The sequence below is a fragment of the Oreochromis niloticus genome, unplaced genomic scaffold (genome assembly GCF_001858045.2).
Source record: "Oreochromis niloticus isolate F11D_XX unplaced genomic scaffold, O_niloticus_UMD_NMBU tig00000409_pilon, whole genome shotgun sequence".
In the NCBI taxonomy this organism is placed as follows: domain Eukaryota; kingdom Metazoa; phylum Chordata; class Actinopteri; order Cichliformes; family Cichlidae; genus Oreochromis; species Oreochromis niloticus.
This window is the reverse complement of record NW_020327157.1, coordinates 187,447-205,491: the sequence shown is the minus strand read 5'-3', so window position 1 is coordinate 205,491 and position 18,045 is coordinate 187,447. Positions and strand designations below refer to the sequence as shown.

The 18,045-nt window shown below is 41.8% G+C and overlaps 1 long non-coding RNA gene across 1 annotated transcript; it reads left to right on the top strand.

Annotated features, from left to right (window-relative positions):
• Positions 1-15,242: 15,242 nt before the first annotated feature.
• LOC109200212 (uncharacterized) lies at positions 15,243-17,755 on the top strand. Its single transcript, XR_002060405.2, has 2 exons — positions 15,243-15,366; positions 17,261-17,755. It is a non-coding gene; the product is annotated as an uncharacterized LOC109200212 (long non-coding RNA).
• The last annotated feature ends 290 nt before the right edge of the window (positions 17,756-18,045 follow it).

Here is an 18,045-nt window from a genome sequence, read left to right as displayed (position 1 = left end):
CTTTGAAGCATTACATTATGGACCACTTTTCACACATGGTTGGTTTACCCACACAGCCGGCTGTGCATTCACTTTTTGTTTTTTGTTATTTTTACACAGTGTTCTGAATGATTAACAATGGTCTACAGCCAATCTTGTGTATTATTATACAAACTGTGGTTGTAAGATGCAGATAACTATTTAATAAAAAGCTAAATATTTTATATGAGAGTAAGAAAGAAAAGTATATCTTTGTGTCCCCCTTTCCCTGTTAATGCCCTACCTGGCCCCTGGCAAAAGCTTTGCTAGATCCGCCCCTGCACAGTTACCAGCTGTCAGCTACACAAAAACAGGAGCTTGGTGTATATTTGTCTGTCAGAAACAGTTCATAACTTCCCTTCAACTCATTCATGTCACCTAAAGGGTAAACCTGTTTCTCCATCACCAGTTCAGCTCTGATGATTCAGTAAGGACATCTCCTGGTTTGGACCAGCCGCTTCTACAGCTGTGCCCAGCAAACATCAGCTGATACTAAGATAAGATAAGATAACCTTTATTAGTCCCACATGTGGGAAATTTGTTTTGTCACAGCAGGAAGTGGACAGTGCAAAAGTTATGAAGCAAAAATTAGAATAAAATAAAATAAGAATAAATACAGTACACAACTGTACAGAATAGAATAAAATAAAATACTATATACAGTAGAATAAAATAGAATAAAATATACAATAAGATAAAAATAGAATACAAATGCTATATACAACTGAGTAAAAAATACAACGATGCCAGGAAGATTATTGCACTTAGTGTTATTGCACATGTGTGTGTTTGATCAGTTAAAGTCTTTGTTGTGGAGTCTGACAGCAGTGGGGAGGAAAGACCTGCGAAATCTCTCCATCCCACACCGTGGGTGCCGCAGTCTCCCACTGAAGGAGCTGCTAGAAATTAAAATCAAATGAATTCTAACAACAGCTGATCAAGCTTAAACGTGCTGCTGTTCTTTAGCGCGATAAACAAGAGCGAAAAGCCGATCGTTGATCAGTTTCATGAGTGAAGTTGCAACTGGCGAGAGAATGACAGGGGAGGCTTCGTAACGACAGAATAAATCGTAATGTTTTCTCTGAATGTGGGACGATTCCGTTTGTACGGCAACTCTGACGAACCAACCCTTATGAATATAATAAAGTTCAACATCAGTAACTTACCGCGCACACAGCTGTCGTGCTAGCTAGCATGCAGTACGATTGTAAAAGGTCAGCACAACGAAAATAAACTACACCTAAACTCTGTTTATATCTGACCCAAATAGAGTGCAGTTCATAACTTCTTACCTGAAATTCAGTTCACCCCTCAGCTCCTGCCTTCGCTTTCCCTGATCCACGATTGACCTCCAGGTTAGCAACCACCTTCGCTTTCCCTGATCCACGATTGACCTCCAGGTTAGCAACCACCGGTCGATCGGCGGTGGCCTGCCCACCTCCTATGTGTGGTTCGCGGCATGTCCTTTCTGTCACACACCGGTGGATAGCTGCCCTCTGTTGTAGCTCCGGCTAGCTCCACCACCAAACAACTCAGTTATTTTTTCCACATCGACCACCATCATCGGCCCATATAAGCGAAAAATGAGTCCAGCTAAAACACAGACTTGGCGAGCGATCGGGTGTTGCAACAAATTTTAGCCGCGTCACTATAAGCCCAGCCTGGGTGCTTTGAGGGTCGCTAGCAGCGCTAGCTAGCTATGCTAGCGGCGCTATGCTAGCCGGCTGGCTATCAGCAACACATAAGACAACTCTTGCTAATATGGGATGTCTTGATAAAACGAGCAGATATTTGAAGTTTACACACCTATATTCTCGCCTGAAAATGTCTTAAAAGTTTAGTTTGTGACCTAGAAACACGAATAAAAGACATAGAAAACGAAGTGGTGGCCGCCATTGTTTGACTCGGTAGAGGCCTCTGTAGAGGCGTGCTATGAATTGTGGGATATGGAGTTTTGGGCCAAGGATAGATCTTTTCGCCTGTACTACTCCGGGTATACCACTAGAGAGAGCCAAGACACCACAAATGAAGTCTGTTTCTATGGCGCCAAAAGTAGAATCTTTCTAAATTTGCACTAAAATATTAATATTTAAAAAACTATAAAAGTCATGAACACCAAAAGTCGTACCATAGTAGTCCAGCTCCAGCCGCACAAAATGATCTAACATATGTAACCCTATTGTCAAAACTGTTTGGCAGAGGAGCGCGGGAAAATTTTCACTAAAATATTAATATTTCAAAAACTATAATAGTCATAAACACCAAAAGTCATAGCACACCATTCCAGATCCAGCCGCACAAAATGAGGTAACATATATGAAGCTTGTCTGAAAACTGCGGGGCGAGATTCGCTGCAAAATTTCAGGCGGAAACTGAAGAATAATAATAATAAATCCGAGGAATAGTAATATGTGTGCCTCTTGGCATAGGCACACATAATAATAAATCCGACGAATAGTAATATGTGTGCCTCTTGTCATAGGCACACATAATAATAATAATAATAATAAATCCGAGGAATAGTAATATGTGTGCCTCTTGGCATAGGCACACATAATAATAAATCCGAGGACCGAGGAATAGTAATATGTGTGCCTCTTGGCATAGGCACACATAATAATAAATCCGACGAATAGTAATATGTGTGCCTCTTGTCATAGGCACACATAATAATAATAATAATAAATCCGACGAATAGTAATATGTGTGCCTCTTGGCATAGGCACACATAACAAGCGTAATGGAGGTACGTATAGGTAAATCGTCCTGGACTAAAATATGTTGATTAACTTTAATATCAGTAAGTGGTGTTACGAGCACAGCACTTGATATAGGACAAAAATGACTGCTATTCAGCTCTGATGTCCAAAGCAGTCCTGTAGTTGTGGGTGTGCTTCCACAGGACAAGTTTTAACAGTTCTAAAAGTTTCAAGTGTGGTTTCTCCCAGTCGGACACTGCACATGTTGACATTAGGGCTGGGACGACGTGTCGACGTAATCGATTACGTCGACACGTAAAATACGTCGACGTAAAAAAAATGCGTCGTCATTTCCAAAACAGACATGGCGGCAGCGAGTAGCGGCAACATAAGTGAGGCAGTCACAGCCGACTTAAATCACTCCACCCGAACACAGTTCTACAGTATGGGGATATTTTAATAGAAAAGGAAGTGATTCAGTCGTTTTTACTAAGGCTGGATTTTTTACCCTTTTATTCATCCAGATACCCCCTCCCCTCACCCACGTAGACATACGCTTAGTCGTAGACACAGAGATAAACACCCAACCTCCGTAAATGCAAAACTCATTTAAGCTGCTTAGCAGTAACACATAGCAGCTGCTGTTTAGTTGGTTTTTACTTGTGGCCCATGCTGGCAAAATGAGTGAATGCGCGCAAGCTGATTATGAGAATCGACGTTAGCATCCAGACAGCAGTAACTGTTAGCTAGTTAGTTAGCTCGGCAGGTGGCCGCCCAAAAACGATGCTATTATTTGACCGGTCATTCTGCACATAGATACAAATACCCATTCCTCTACTTTGACGTCTCGCTTGATTGTCAACTGGGCTAACCGGTGTCGACTCAGCGTCCATGTTTGACATGAGGAGCTAGTAGGCCTTGTCAGGAACAGGAGTCGATCGGGTGGTCAGTATATGTCTACTACAGACACAATGACGGGCGAGGAAAGCGATGTTGTAGCCAAACATTGTCCTGATCTCAACTCCCCCCAGTCTTGTGCAGAAGATGTCTTCGATCTTGTCGCCAAGCTAAGTTAAACTAACTCCCAAGCGTTAATGCTAATGCTAATAATGCTAGTGTGTTGTATTTACACCGCTGCTGCTGTTTTCAAAAAACATTTGATGAAAGTCAAATCCCACCTGCAGATACCAACACGATAAAGCAGGTAAAGAGCACCGCATGGATCCTGCAGTTTTCAGGGCCCATCTCGTATCTTGTTCTGCTGATCCTGAGATTAGAGTATTTTGAAGTGTCTTTTTAATGCGATGGGACTCTGTGTCATGGGAGGTGCTTAAAAGGGGACTTGAATGTGGGAATGGAACGTGACAAAACGGCCCTTTTTGATAATTTGGTAATAGTAATAATAAAAAATTGATCTGCAGTAGTTTGTCTATTACACAGTAGTCAAATCGTTGTATATTTATTTATATGTCAGATATTCAAAGAATAGTTTTGACTGCAAGCCTCACCTGTATTTGTTTTTAACACTGCATGCTAATTAGTCATATCCTAATATGTATGACTATATATTTATGAAAAAGAATGGATATTTCAAAGTTAAGCGTTTATCTATCTGATTTTTTAACACTGTGGTTTCAGTAATGTCATGAAAAGGCTGGCTGTGATGGTTGCACTTACAGCCACACAGTGGTAATATCCACCATATTAGTGTAGAGGCTTATAAGTAACATTACATTCACATTTGTCTTTCTTTAAATAGAGGAATTAATTTACAGGACAATAAATAACTGGTTTTGGTTTAGAATTAATTCACATATCCATAACACTGCATTCTAAAATAAGTGCGCACATTTTAGTTTACACTGTTACGTATGATTTAATCTTTTGTTTTCTGAGTTACCTTAGTTGCAGTTGTTCCAGTCCCTTGATTAAGGAGCCAAGAGGTGGAAAAGGGGCGGAGCGAGCTTTAAAGGAAAACTGCAAATTGGTTCATGCCATAATTCAGGACCATGGGGGGGAATTGGAGTTCATTATGTTTGGTTTAGTTAGGTTTTGTGTGTTTTACCCCTTCTCGTGTTTTTGTGGGCTGATCAGCCACTATTTAAGTTTCCCCTTTGTCTCGTTAGTTAGGTCAGTTTGTTTGAGTTATCAGTAGTGTTGTCAATTTTGAGTAGAGTTCTGTTATTTTGACCTCTTGTATGGGCCCAAGATTTTGATTCCTTTTGCATGATTTAACCAATTATGTTTTTGGGTTAAATAAAAAATCATTTTTTTGGACTTTAACCTGCGCCTAAGTTTCCTTCACTGCTCGGTCCATCACACTGGCTGTTATATGATTGAAGTCTTATGGACATTAAAAATATGACTTTCCAGAGAGATCTAGCTAAGAAATATAACATCACAGTTCTGTAAGCATATTTTAAGTGATCAAAAGGACTGGTATGATTGTAACAATTACGCTGTTATAAAGACACTTCAAAAGCTAGTCATGTCTTTATATATAACTCCTTCACGAATCCTGTTCATTACAGTTTATTTATCAAAACATACCGATATAAGCCAATATATTAGACATAAGAAAAACATAGAAACATTGGAAATCACTTTGTGGCACAATACCTGAAACAACACTATAAACTTTGACATAACCTGACTTTCACTTCCTGGATAATGTGAACTACTAATGGTTACAACGTGAGTTAGGAGGTAATTTCCCACAGAAGTCTAAATAAAGCTAGATTAAATGCTACGTGTTTGCTGAATATACTGCACACTTATTAATAATTAAACAAACAAACAAAAACAACAACTCTGCTGTCCACTCTGTGACAGAGGCAAACAATCTTGTGAGTCACAAGATGGCGCCGAGTATGGCAGCCTCGTCGCGAGCTCCCCCAAGCAACAGCTGTTTTTTGTGTTTAATTTTACTTTTTCTTTATTTTTTCACGAGTAGCACATGTCTCCTTGTGTACGACCGACAAACCTTACTGGACATAAAAGACGGACTTTCTCATCACTTTCCGGAGTTCAAGTTTTGCAACACGGACCCTCCGTTTGCAGACCCCCATTCATCTCACCTGAGACGCCTTTGTTCTGGGCCCGTGGAGGCCGCAAACGCCGACGCAGAGGGAGAAGATCTGGCGTTCTGGTTCGACTGAGACGGCGCACTAACAGACCACCGTTACCCAGCTTATTACTGGCTAATGTGCAGTCTCTGGAGAACAAGCTGTGCGAGCTTCGGGCACGGATCTCATTCCAGCGAGAGATGCGGGACTGCTGCGTGATCTGCCTCACAGAAACCTGGCTATCGGACAAGGTACCGGACTCCGCAGTACAACTACCGGGGTTCTCTGTGCACCGCGCGGACAGGTCACAGGAGCTTACTGGGAAAAGCAGAGGCGGTGGTGTGTGTTTCATGATCAACAACAGCTGGTGTGATTATGCGAACGTGCACCCGGTCAAATCCTTCTGCTCACCGGACCTGGAGTACCTGATGGTTAAGTGCCGGCCATTCTGGCTACCGAGGGAATTTACAGCAGTGATTATTACGGCTGTTTACATTCCCCACAAGCCGACACTGACCGAGCACTCAGGGAACTGTACAGCGCGATCAGCAGTGAGGAAACCGCACACCCAGAGGCGGCGTTTATCACGACCGGGGACTTTAATAAGGGTAACCTGAAGAAAGTCTCACCAAAACTCCACCAACACATCCATTTCAACACTCGTGGAGACCGGCTTCTTGACCACTGCTACACCTCTTTCCGGGATGCGTACAAAGCCCTCCCCCGCGCCCCATTCGGCCAATCAGATCACCGCTCCATCCTGCTTCTACCCGCCTACAGGCAGAAGCTGAAACAGGAAGCTCCAACCCTGAGGGCGGTGCATCGTTGGTCGGACCAATCGGAGTCTACGCTGCGGGACTGTTTTGATCACGCGGACTGGGAAATGTTTCACGTGGCTGCTAAAGACATCGATGAATACACAGACTCAGTCTGTGGATTTATCAGAAAATGCGTGGAAGATGTCGTCCCATCCAGAACAGTTAAATCCTTCCCAAATCAAAAACCCTGGATTAACGGAGATGTTCGCACAGCACTGGCGGCACGGAGCACCGCTTTTGCCTCCGCGAACACATCGGACTACAAACACGCACATTACCAACTCCGGAAGACGATCAAAGCAGCCAAACGTGAGTACAGGGACAGGGTGGAGCAACAGTTTGACAACCCTCGGAGTATGTGGCAGGGACTAAACACGATCGCAGACTTTAGAGGGAAAACCAGCACACCGCAGACCACGGCCTCTCTGTGTGAGGATCTAAACGTATTCTACGCTAGATTCGACACAGCGAACACCATGAGACCGGACAGTGTGCGCACCGCGGATGACGTCAGTGCGCACACTGTGTCTGAGGAGGATGTGCGGAAGTACTTCAGGAGAGTGAACCCACGCAAAGCTACTGGTCCGGACGGGATTCCCGGCCGCGTCCTCAAGTCATGCGCGGCTCAGCTGGCTGGAGTGTTTACACACATCTTCAACCTTTCCCTCTCTCTGTCTGTAGTCCCAGCCTGCTTCAAAATGGCCACCATCGTCCCTGTACCCAAATCCTCCACCATCTCCTCATTGAACGACTGGCGACCTGTAGCCCTGACCCCTATCGTGAGCAAATGCTTCGAGAAGCTGTTCAGGGACTTCATCTGCTCCGCACTACCCGACTCACTGGACCCTCTACAGTTCGCATACCGCCACAACAGGTCCACTGATGATGCCATAGCCCTGACACTCCATGCTGCCCTGTCACACCTGGAGAAGAGAGACACGTATGTGAGAATGCTGTTTGTAGATTACAGCTCAGCATTCAATACCATCGTTCCCTCAAAGCTGGACAGGAAACTGCAGGATCTAGGACTGAGCAGCTCCCTCTGCAGCTGGATCCTTAACTTCCTGTCTGACAGACGCCAAGTGGTCAGACTGGGCAGCACCACCTCATCCCCCATCACACTGAACACTGGTGCTCCACAGGGGTGTGTACTGAGCCCTCTCCTCTACTCACTCTACACCTACGACTGCACGGCCACTAACAACTCCAACATCATTGTGAAGTTTGCGGACGACACTACAGTGGTGGGTCTTATCACCAACGGTGATGAGACGGCCTACAGGGAGGAGGTCAGCGCCCTGACCCACTGGTGTCAAGACAACCATCTCACCCTCAACGTCGCAAAGACAAAGGAGCTGATAGTGGACTTCCGGAGGTGCAGAGGAGTACACACCCCCATCACCATCAACGGCGCTGCTGTGGAGAGAGTGAGCAGCTTCCGCTTCCTTGGTGTACATCTGGCTGAGGATCTTACGTGGTCAGTACACATAAACAAGACAGTGAAGAAGGCGCAGCAGCGCCTCTTCTTTCTCAGGAGACTGAAAAGATTCGGCATGAGCCCCCGCATCCTCAGGACCTTCTATCGCTGTGCCATTGAGAGCATCCTCACTGGATGCATCACCACCTGGTATGGCAACAGCACCGCTCACAACCGCAAAGCTCTCCAGAGAGTAGTGCGGTGTGCTGAACGCATAATTGGAGGTGAGCTTCCCTCCCTCCAAGACATCTACAGGAAGCGGTGCCTGAGGAAAGCGGGGAGGATCATCAAGGACTCCAGTCACCCCAGCCATAAACTCTTCAGACTACTTCCATCAGGAAGGAGGTTCTGCAGCATCCGGTCCCGAACCAGCAGACTGAGAGACAGCTTTTTCCACCAGGCCATCAGACTGCTGAACACGTCATAGACACCTCACCCTCACTACTGGAACTTCAACATTATGCACTCCATACTGTACATTAATGCCACTGTTTTGCACATACCTACCTCTGTATATTTTATATTTTATATATCTTATTTTATTGTTTACTCTATTTCATTTGTAAAACATGTATATACACACTCACACACACACACACACACACACGTAGAAAAACATATTTAGTACACACATTCAGTAATGTATATACCTTTATATATGGTACATATATTTATTACTTTTTAGATTAACCATTTTTATATTTTGCTTGTTGCACGTTATTGTATTTTGCACAACTCTGTTGCTTGTGAAGCTCGCACACAAGAATTTCACTCGCATGTACTGTACCAGTGTACCTGCACATGTGACGTGACAATAAAGGTGATTTGATTTGATTTGATTTGATTTGACATTTCTCTGCCTTGTACGTGAATAAATCTTCTGCTAAATTAGAACACATCAACATAAGTTGACTAGACAGGTTACTGTGTATAATGTGCCAGGCGTGTACCTTATTATAGTAAACTCTTAAGTTATAATTGATTTTTATATTTTATTTACATTCATGTTTTAACACATTTCTGTTTATTCACATATAAAAACATGTGTTTTGTGAGTTTTTTGTCTTTTATCTACTAGCTTGTTAATTCATTCATTCGCTGCATAACTCTATAGTTTGTCACAGTTTTTTGTGTCCTACTCCCACTGTTATCCTTTAGCGCCTGCTCAGATCAGATTCCCATGGTTTTCAGGGGTTTCCATTAGGTCATAGTACCTGGTACCCAGTTCTTTTTTAGTACCTATTCTGCCAGGGTTCTGTTCTGTGACATCAACAGATTGCATGACACCTACGACTAGTCAGTGGCAGCACTTGTTACGTGTGTCTTGTTACAAAAATCAAAACTGAGACCCTGAAACGAGCACTGTGGTCCCCAAGTCTTCCATAAAGCCACAGACTGAGCAGCAGGTATATCGTCCCCTCAGCATCCATGTTTGTTGTGGTGTTGGTCACGGGAAGCATGGCCACATCGCTACAGTGAATCCATGCACATTAGGTGGAACTCGATTGTAATGGAAAATCAGAATTTTTTATTAATCTCTAAGGAAATTATATAATTACAGCTGCTCAAAGACAGTAACAATAACAGACTGAACTTAATTCAATAATACAATAAATTACAAAGTTACATAATAAAAAAAGCTCTAATATATACAAATAGCTAAATAATAAATATTCAGAATATTACAGAGGTTAAATATATATGATTGACATTTTTTACTGTAAACTGTAAAACTCTGTTATTTTCTCTGTAGAGCGTGCGACCCTCAACCTGCTGCCCCAGCATGCAAAGGCATAGAGGATGGCCCTGGCACACCTCTTGCCCTGTGGTACCTGAGATAGACATCCTACTAGTCGACCATAATTTGTCATTTAGTGATATGTGGATCTCTTTTTAATGTCATAGCTGTTGATGATTTCAGTTACCTATATATATTGCTGGGTAGCTGGAGTTATAATTATACAATTTATCAGCAAAATGCTAAGTAACATAAGCTTTAAATAAATGACATGGAGCACAAGGTGCAAACATTGCATTTAAATATAGTGGAATAAAAGCAGAAGGTAGGGCTGTGCGATATGACCAAAATCTCATATCCTGATATAAGACATGTATCATCCCGACAACGATATATATGACAAATTTTAGAAATATTTGTTTTCACTGGTCTTTCTGTTTGTCATCATTCATTTAGTTTATTTTAAACAGGATATTCAGCTTTATTGTGAAAGGTTTATGTGGAAAATAAACAAGCGGAGAGCGGAGCCACGCGCTGGGTTTACCATCGTTGTTGCTACTGACGACGTGTAATAACAGTGGCTTGTCCGTCCGTAGTGTGTGTTTTCCTGCAATATTTTTTTATCGTTTTGATGGTCACTGTAGTGGATATATTAATTTCTTAAATTTTTCTCTTTCTCTTATATTTAAAATAACCACGAAACAATAGATGTTTATATATCGTCATCTGATATATATCATTATATCGATCAGCCCTAGCAGAAGGCTGTAGAGCATCATAAGCAGGGCTCTAGACTAACTTTTTGCCATGGGCGCTGCCATGGGGGGGAAGTCCATACAGACAATATTCATTTCTAAATTATTAACTAACAATCTTGTGCTTAAAGTGCTTTGTCAATATTGTAGAAAATGTTAAACTTAATCATCATCTTGGCTCCTCTGACGACCTGTTTGCTGCTGCCTGCTGCTGAAAGGCAGTGGGGAGAGGGGACACTTGGGCAGTGCATTTATTGCAGCATATAATGTGTTCTCTGGATACACTGCTGTTTTTTCAGCGTTCAAAGATTGATGGCTCCATGTCAGAGCACTGGCTATGAATTTCAGACGGATCAGGCCTTAACTTAACACAAAAGTTATCAATAGTTCTTTTCATCTTTTCTTATTACCCACAGCTACATCCACTTCTGTCAGGCCTAGGCTGCTCACTAGGGCTGGGTATCATCACTGATTTCTATAATCCATTCGATTCCGGTTCTCAAAGTCCTGATTCGATTCAATTTAGCCTCAGACAGTCAGAAATATTATAATTGTGATCATTTATCAGCACTGATACATGTGAGACTTCATCAGAATTGTGAACATCACAGCAGATGCCTTTGTGTCAAAGTAACTGAGAATAAAACACAGAAAAACATGAAGGAGATTTCTTCAGTATTGAACAACAGAAAAAAATAGGCTTTCTTGTCCGAGATCATTTAAGTGAAAAAAAGAAAAAGAAAAGAAAAAGACAGCGGCTGACAGCGCTGTAAACATCGGTAGGCTGGTGGGTAATAAGTAGTGGTGCAACGAATCACGGTTGATCCGAAATCCGAACCGATCCCACTCCACGGTTCGGTACGCACGTGATCCGAAGATTCGAAAAAGAAAAAAAAAAGTATGCGTATGGTGCGTGTGGTCAGTCTGTCAAGCGGTAGTTATGGTCAGCGCTAGCGGTCCAAGTGAGGAGCAGAGGAGTTTGCGGCATTTAAGCAGCCCTTTGCTGCCCAATCCGACCGGGCTAAAGCTATTACTAAAGCTAATGGGGTGTTTAGCTGCAGACGGGAGGCCGTACTCCGTTGTGCAAAACAAGGGGTTTAAACTGTGATGAACGTGCTTGAGCCACGCTATGATATCTCGTTGCGCGTCCACTTCAGTGACAAGATCGTTCCAAGCATGTATGAGCAGGAGAAGTTTAAAGTTATGGCTGAGCTGTCCCAGGCATCTTCTGTTGCTCAAACTACAAATGGGTGGAGCTCCAGGGCAACGGAAAGCCACGTGACCGTGACCGCTCGTTATATCACAGCGGAGTGGTAGATACAAAGCCCTGCAGTGCCCTATAGATTACATTAGATTAGATGAAACTTTATTTATCCCTCGGGTGGGTTCAAACTGAAATTCAGTTTCCAGTAGCACAGCACCGACAGAAGTTGCAAAATGTGAGCAGAAATATACCATGTTTACACATTTATAAATGCAGAGAATACAAAAGGGATAAATAGAATAAATAGGAATAAGAATACAAGGGAACGCCACATTTCAAGTATTGTGAGTCTATCACACCGTTGGATATTAACAAAAACTATTGCACAGTGAAAAGGCACTACAGCTACTTGTTCCCCCCACATCTGTCCCCGTTTCCCCTCCAGCGAGGAGTTAAACAGTTTGATGGCGTGTGGGACAAAGGACTTTTTAAGTCTGCTGGTCCTTGACTTTGGGAGAAGCAACCTGTCACTGAACAGACTCCTCTGGTTGTTTATGGCCGTGTGCAGAGGATGCAGAGGCTGCCCAGCATGGTCCATAATGTCCATATGCACCTTAATTTGTTTTTATATAAGTGTGTGGAATGAGTCTTCAGTTGAATGTTTTTAATAGGCAAAAAATACTTAAATAAGTAAACGGCGAGTAGAATTTTTGTCTTTTTTTTCTATTTTTGCTGCTCCAAAAATTGATCCAATACGTGACTTTAAAACCGTGATCCGATCCGAACCCTGAGATTTTTGATCCGTTGCACCACTAGTAATAAGCGAATAAATAATGCAGAAAACAGATTTGAGATGGTAACTGTTCTTGAAGTACAGAGAGAGAGAGAGAGAGAGCTGTGCATGAAGTGTGATTTTTATCGTGGTGGAAGCAAAACAGCAAAACTCAGAGGGAGTTCATGACGACATTGATTAAATGTGAAGCTGCTTCTTTTGCTGCTGGCTCGGTGAATTTTGGTTGGAGAGAGACAAAACCTGAAGCTCAGAATCAGCGCAAAAAGACGTAAACAAAGAGCGGACCCGACGCATCAGAATCGCTGAGCTCCGACAGCATGTCCGTCTACAGGCCGTCAGGTGAGAAAGCCGAGAAAGACAAAGCTGATTCTGATGTGTCGGGTCCGCTCTGTGTTTACGTCTTTGTGTGTACCTGCTCTCATTTGGTGTTTGTTGGTTGTTGAAATACTTTTGTGAGCTTTAATCTGAGAATCTGGCGTTTCTGACAAAACACAGTTATATTTAAAAGTCAATTCAGGATTTAATGAATTGATATCGCCTTATTTAAGCTACTCACCTCTCTCTATCCACCTGCAGTTTCAACTGGACCACGGCCAATCAGAGAGGTCCCGCCCCTGACTATCTCTGATTGGTTTAGTCCACGATGGGGGCATAATGTGTGTCTGTTGTTGACCACACGGAGTGTTGCAGAGATTTGTTTTGTTTTTTTTGTTACCAGAACAGTTGGTTGCACCGGTGCGACCAAATATTTTTTTTAGTCACACCACTGAAAGATTTTGTCGCACTCTAGAGCCCTGATCATAAGGTATGACTGTGGTATGGTGATCTCTCTGAGCAAGCAAAATTTAAGTGCCACGTCTTGTGCAACTGGGAGGACTCAAGACCTCTCCCTCCAGTCCATTTATGATTGGTCTGTAATCACACAGGTACAGAGTTCTGTCAGTATGAGCTTTTTTCTTTCTGGAAGATACAGAGTCCCGAAATGCATCTGAATCGCTTTAAAAATTCCTTTTTTACAACAGCAATCAAACTTTTAAATAGCAGTTTTTAAAGTTATTTGCAATATGAGTATATACTAACTAGTATGTTTGTAATTATAGATAAAACATTTTATTTTTCAAAAGCATCTATTTCTTTCTTATTTCTTTAATGTTTATTGACTCTGTGAAGGCTGCATTTGTGGCAGTACTTGAGTCCACAACAAATTTCCCTAAGGGGACAAAAAATACATCATATAATATTGTAACTGTGCTTATTTACAAGGTGTTTATTTACCTTATAACATTCACAAGTTAAACAGTTTGAATTGGATAGAGAACATTATTAAACCTTATTAACATTAACATTATTAATTGTTCACATGTAGTGTTAACAGGAAACCTTACTCAGAATCTCCTCTAAGCTGCACTCTGACAACAGTCCAGCTCCATCAATGATCCCATTGATGGAGCTGACCAAAATCTCATATCCCAATATAAGAATTCTATCATCCCGATAACGATATAAATCACAAAAATGTAACATTTTCTGTAAATTCTGTGAATCTTGGGCAGCTCGACTTGCGGGAAGTGTTTCCAGCTGCGTGTTTTATGTTACATGATGTTTATAGTGAGTGGACTTCTTTGCATCCTGCTCAGTATCTTTGTCCCTTTGATGGGGTGTTGTTGTCACCCTGCTGGGTCCATAGGAGCCTCTACCATCATCCATCCACTATATGTATATAGTGCTGCAGTAACTGTGCAGTCCCCACCCCACCTCTACATGTTTGCACTGAGTAGGAGATGCTCTGTATCTCATTGTACATCTGTTTAGTGGCAATAAAGGTATTCTATTCTATTCTATTCCTTTTATATTTAAACTTTATGAAGTTAATGATTTTATAGTTTGTGTGACATTCTGCTGCGTTAACCATCCAGCAGCTCTGTGCTCCGTCAGTCCAACAACAGCCTCCTCCATCAGCACGCTCAGCTTTCAATACATTAGTGTTCAAAAGAGGAAAAGCTCATGAAATAATCTGTACTTCAGTTGTGTAGTGAGACCAGGAGTTAGCCTGTACCCATGGTCAGTCCTTCATACTTCTTTTCCACCTTTTTGTTTCTGTCTTCTGATGTCGGACTGTGTTTCTGTTGATCGGTGTGCCTAAACTTGATCTTGGAGCCTGGAGCTCCTTGTTTATTTATGAATCAATAAATTGGATACTTTGGGATGCAGACTGGGGCAGCCTGTGATCAAATCACCAAGCTTCCAGTCGATGATGATGCATGGGTCTTTGTGTTTCCGTGTGTTTGAATGTGTCTAATTACACTGTGTTGAACTTAATGAATCAGAGGTGGATGTCATTTGATCTTTGGAGCACACTATTGAATTCTCACACATATCACACATGTATAGTCATAACTGACCCCTGATCTCCTGACTGTTCCTCAGACCTGATTCTGGGATCTTACATGAGACAGTATACAGCAAATATATAGCTCTATTTTGTATTTTTTGGCAAAGTGTCTTTCCTAATTCTTCTGTTGCTAATAACAAATATGGCCGTGAGTTTGTCCAGAATATCCACAGTGGGCCACAGCGCTGCTGAGACCTTCTGCCAGTTAGTTTCCAAGAAATATTTTTGTAATTCTACACAGGAAATAAAGACCTCATTATTAATGAAACTCTTCCTTTTGGTTATTTTTTCCAACCTGATTGATTTTTTTGTGGCTTTTATTGTGCAGAGAGTGATGAGCTGCAGTGAAAACAGAAGATGTGAGCTGATATGGATGAATGATCACCAAAGAGAAGAGAGGCTGAAAGGTACAACTGCTCTTCTTTTAGTACGAAGACATGAATCTATTTCCTAAGAATTGAGTTTATCAACAAAAACTCAATCTAACAAACCAGGTTTTTTCACTGTGCACCAGCTGTGCAAGCAATAGCAGCAGCCCATTTGTTGATTTTCATTTCTGACACTGTATTGCATAATCAACTGTCTTAATGTGACCGGCTCCTTCTCTACCTTTGCTGTACGCTCACCCAGAAAAGTGGAGCTGAAAGGCTGAGACAAAGCTATGAAAAAGTATGGAGAGAATTTACCTCAGAAGAATTGCAAACGAGTATATTATTCATAAGCGTAAACCAAGACTTAGAAATGTGTGCAATGATTTGTGTGTAACCTTTGAGAACTCAGGTGCCACAAACAAGTATGAAGCAATCTGACCTCATGTAAAACTATTTTACAATTAAGTACATCTGAACCTGAATACTGATCATTTATGCAGGATTTAAATGTCAAATATCTAAAACTACACGTAACATCTGTCCCTCTGTGGACTGATCGCCTGATAGGTGCAGATCACATCGTGTGTCCATGTGGGCTTTTAGGCACTGAAGTGCAGCTTTTATGACTGTCACATGCTGCAGTGCAACAAAGAACTAAACCAACAACAGTGCTGGGGAGTAACAGAATACATGTACCGACATTACACATTTAAAATACAAATATGAGTAACTGTATTCCATTACAGTTAACATTTAAATAGGTGGTAATCAGAATACAGTTACTGTGTTGAAATAAATAGAAAACAGTATGCCCTCTCTATGCCTTCTCCAATTTTGGTGCTTTAATGCAGACAGGCACAGGTTTGGCTCAGTTGGATGAGCATGTAGTCATATCACACGGCTGAGAGCGGCCGGCCCAGGTACAAGTATGACTCGCGGCCCCTTTATTTATTAATTTTTTTTACCCAATATTCATCTGAGACTAATACAGTTTCTCCTTTTCTGATTGCTGCAAATCCAAATAAAACACACAATAAGAGGCTCTAATGTAAGTGCTCTGTTAATGTTGGTGGCGTCAGTTACACAATGGATCCAGAGCCGGCACAACGTGCAGGGTCCGACAGGGCAGTGCATGGGCAGGAATGCATTGTTAGCTGCCATTAGCTGAGGTTAGTTCATAGACTGCAGACTGTTTCTCAATACTCAAGTATGCGAGTCCAAAGTATTCAGAATACGTTACTTTCATTGAGTAACTTAACAGAATATGTTACAAAAAACATTTTGGGGCATGTATTCTGTAGTGGAATACAATGTAGTAAATTACTTGATATTAACTTAACATTCAACAGCTGAAAGAATAATATTGAGTTAAACTTACACACATATCTATCCAAATACTATCTAAATTTGAAAATATAAAATACAATTTAAAAAAAGCCTTATGATATAAACAAGACTTTAACAATGATTTAAAAGAAGACGCTGATGAGGCGAGCCAGATTTCTTCAGGCAGGTCATCCCAGGATGGAGGAGTCCTCACAGCAAACATTCAGTCGTCTTTAAGTGTGAGCTGGGAACAGTGAACAGGTTTGTGCCTGCAGCATCTCAGGATGTACACACTGACTGGGACACAAGCACCAGTTCCAGTAAATATTCTGGTGCCAGTAAACTGTTAAGATGGAGCAATTTAATCTTATTTAATCAGTTTATTTTTCATCCTGCAGTTAAAATGTGTCAAAACAAGATTGTGTGTCTCTGCAGATGCTGTGTGATCTGACACACCAGCACAAAATGTGTCAAAGTTCAATAAGTTACATTATTGTAACTGTGATGCGTTCACTGACATGTCCTCATGCTTTGCTGTATATAAAGAGAACAGAGAGGCTCTGCTTTGTGCTGATATTCTCCTCCTGTGTGTTTGTGTGTGCAGAGTTTCTACCAGAGCCAAATGTCATCGACTCCTCACTGAAGTCGTCCACCAGTCCAACCACTGGAATCCAGCTGCTGCTCTCTAACTGGTCCACACAGCAGCTCAGACCTGACACATTCACTGTAAACACACTGGTTTATATTCTGTTTGTTCTCCTCATGAAGGAAACCTCACACAACCGCTGAGGGCAGAAAGTTCAAACAGGACAGTTATTATTCCTTTCTTTTATAAAGAAGCTGGGAAGCTGACTTTCCCAAACTTTTTATATTAAAAAGATAACATTTTCTTTACCAAACCTTTCAGAATAAAAGTATGACCAAGACATCATTTATACATAAACAGTAATAAATCTTATGTGACTAAAATGTAGATGTAATCCATGTTTTCATGTCTTCAGTAACTTTGCTGTTATTTATGTTATTTCTAAGTGTGCTGTCGTCTCCACAGCAGTGATCTGGTTTCTCTGCAGGTTCAATAAACTTTGGTCTCACTTGATCTCCTCGTGTGCTTCTGTGGGTTTCACAAAGATGTCTGATGGGAAACGTGAGTTGTTGTGGTGAACACAAACACACTTCAGTCCTCTTCAGAGCAGATAACAAAGTTCATGTGAGCCACAGACTTAAAGCAGCAGGAACACTTTCACACAAGAGTCTTAGTTACTGTGAAGTTTCATGTCTGTTGACAGCAGAGCTGAGAGTCGTCTGCTTATCAGACATTACACAGTTGATTGTAACTCATTTAATAGAAAAAATAAATCTCAGACACAGCTGGACTCAGCTTCTGTA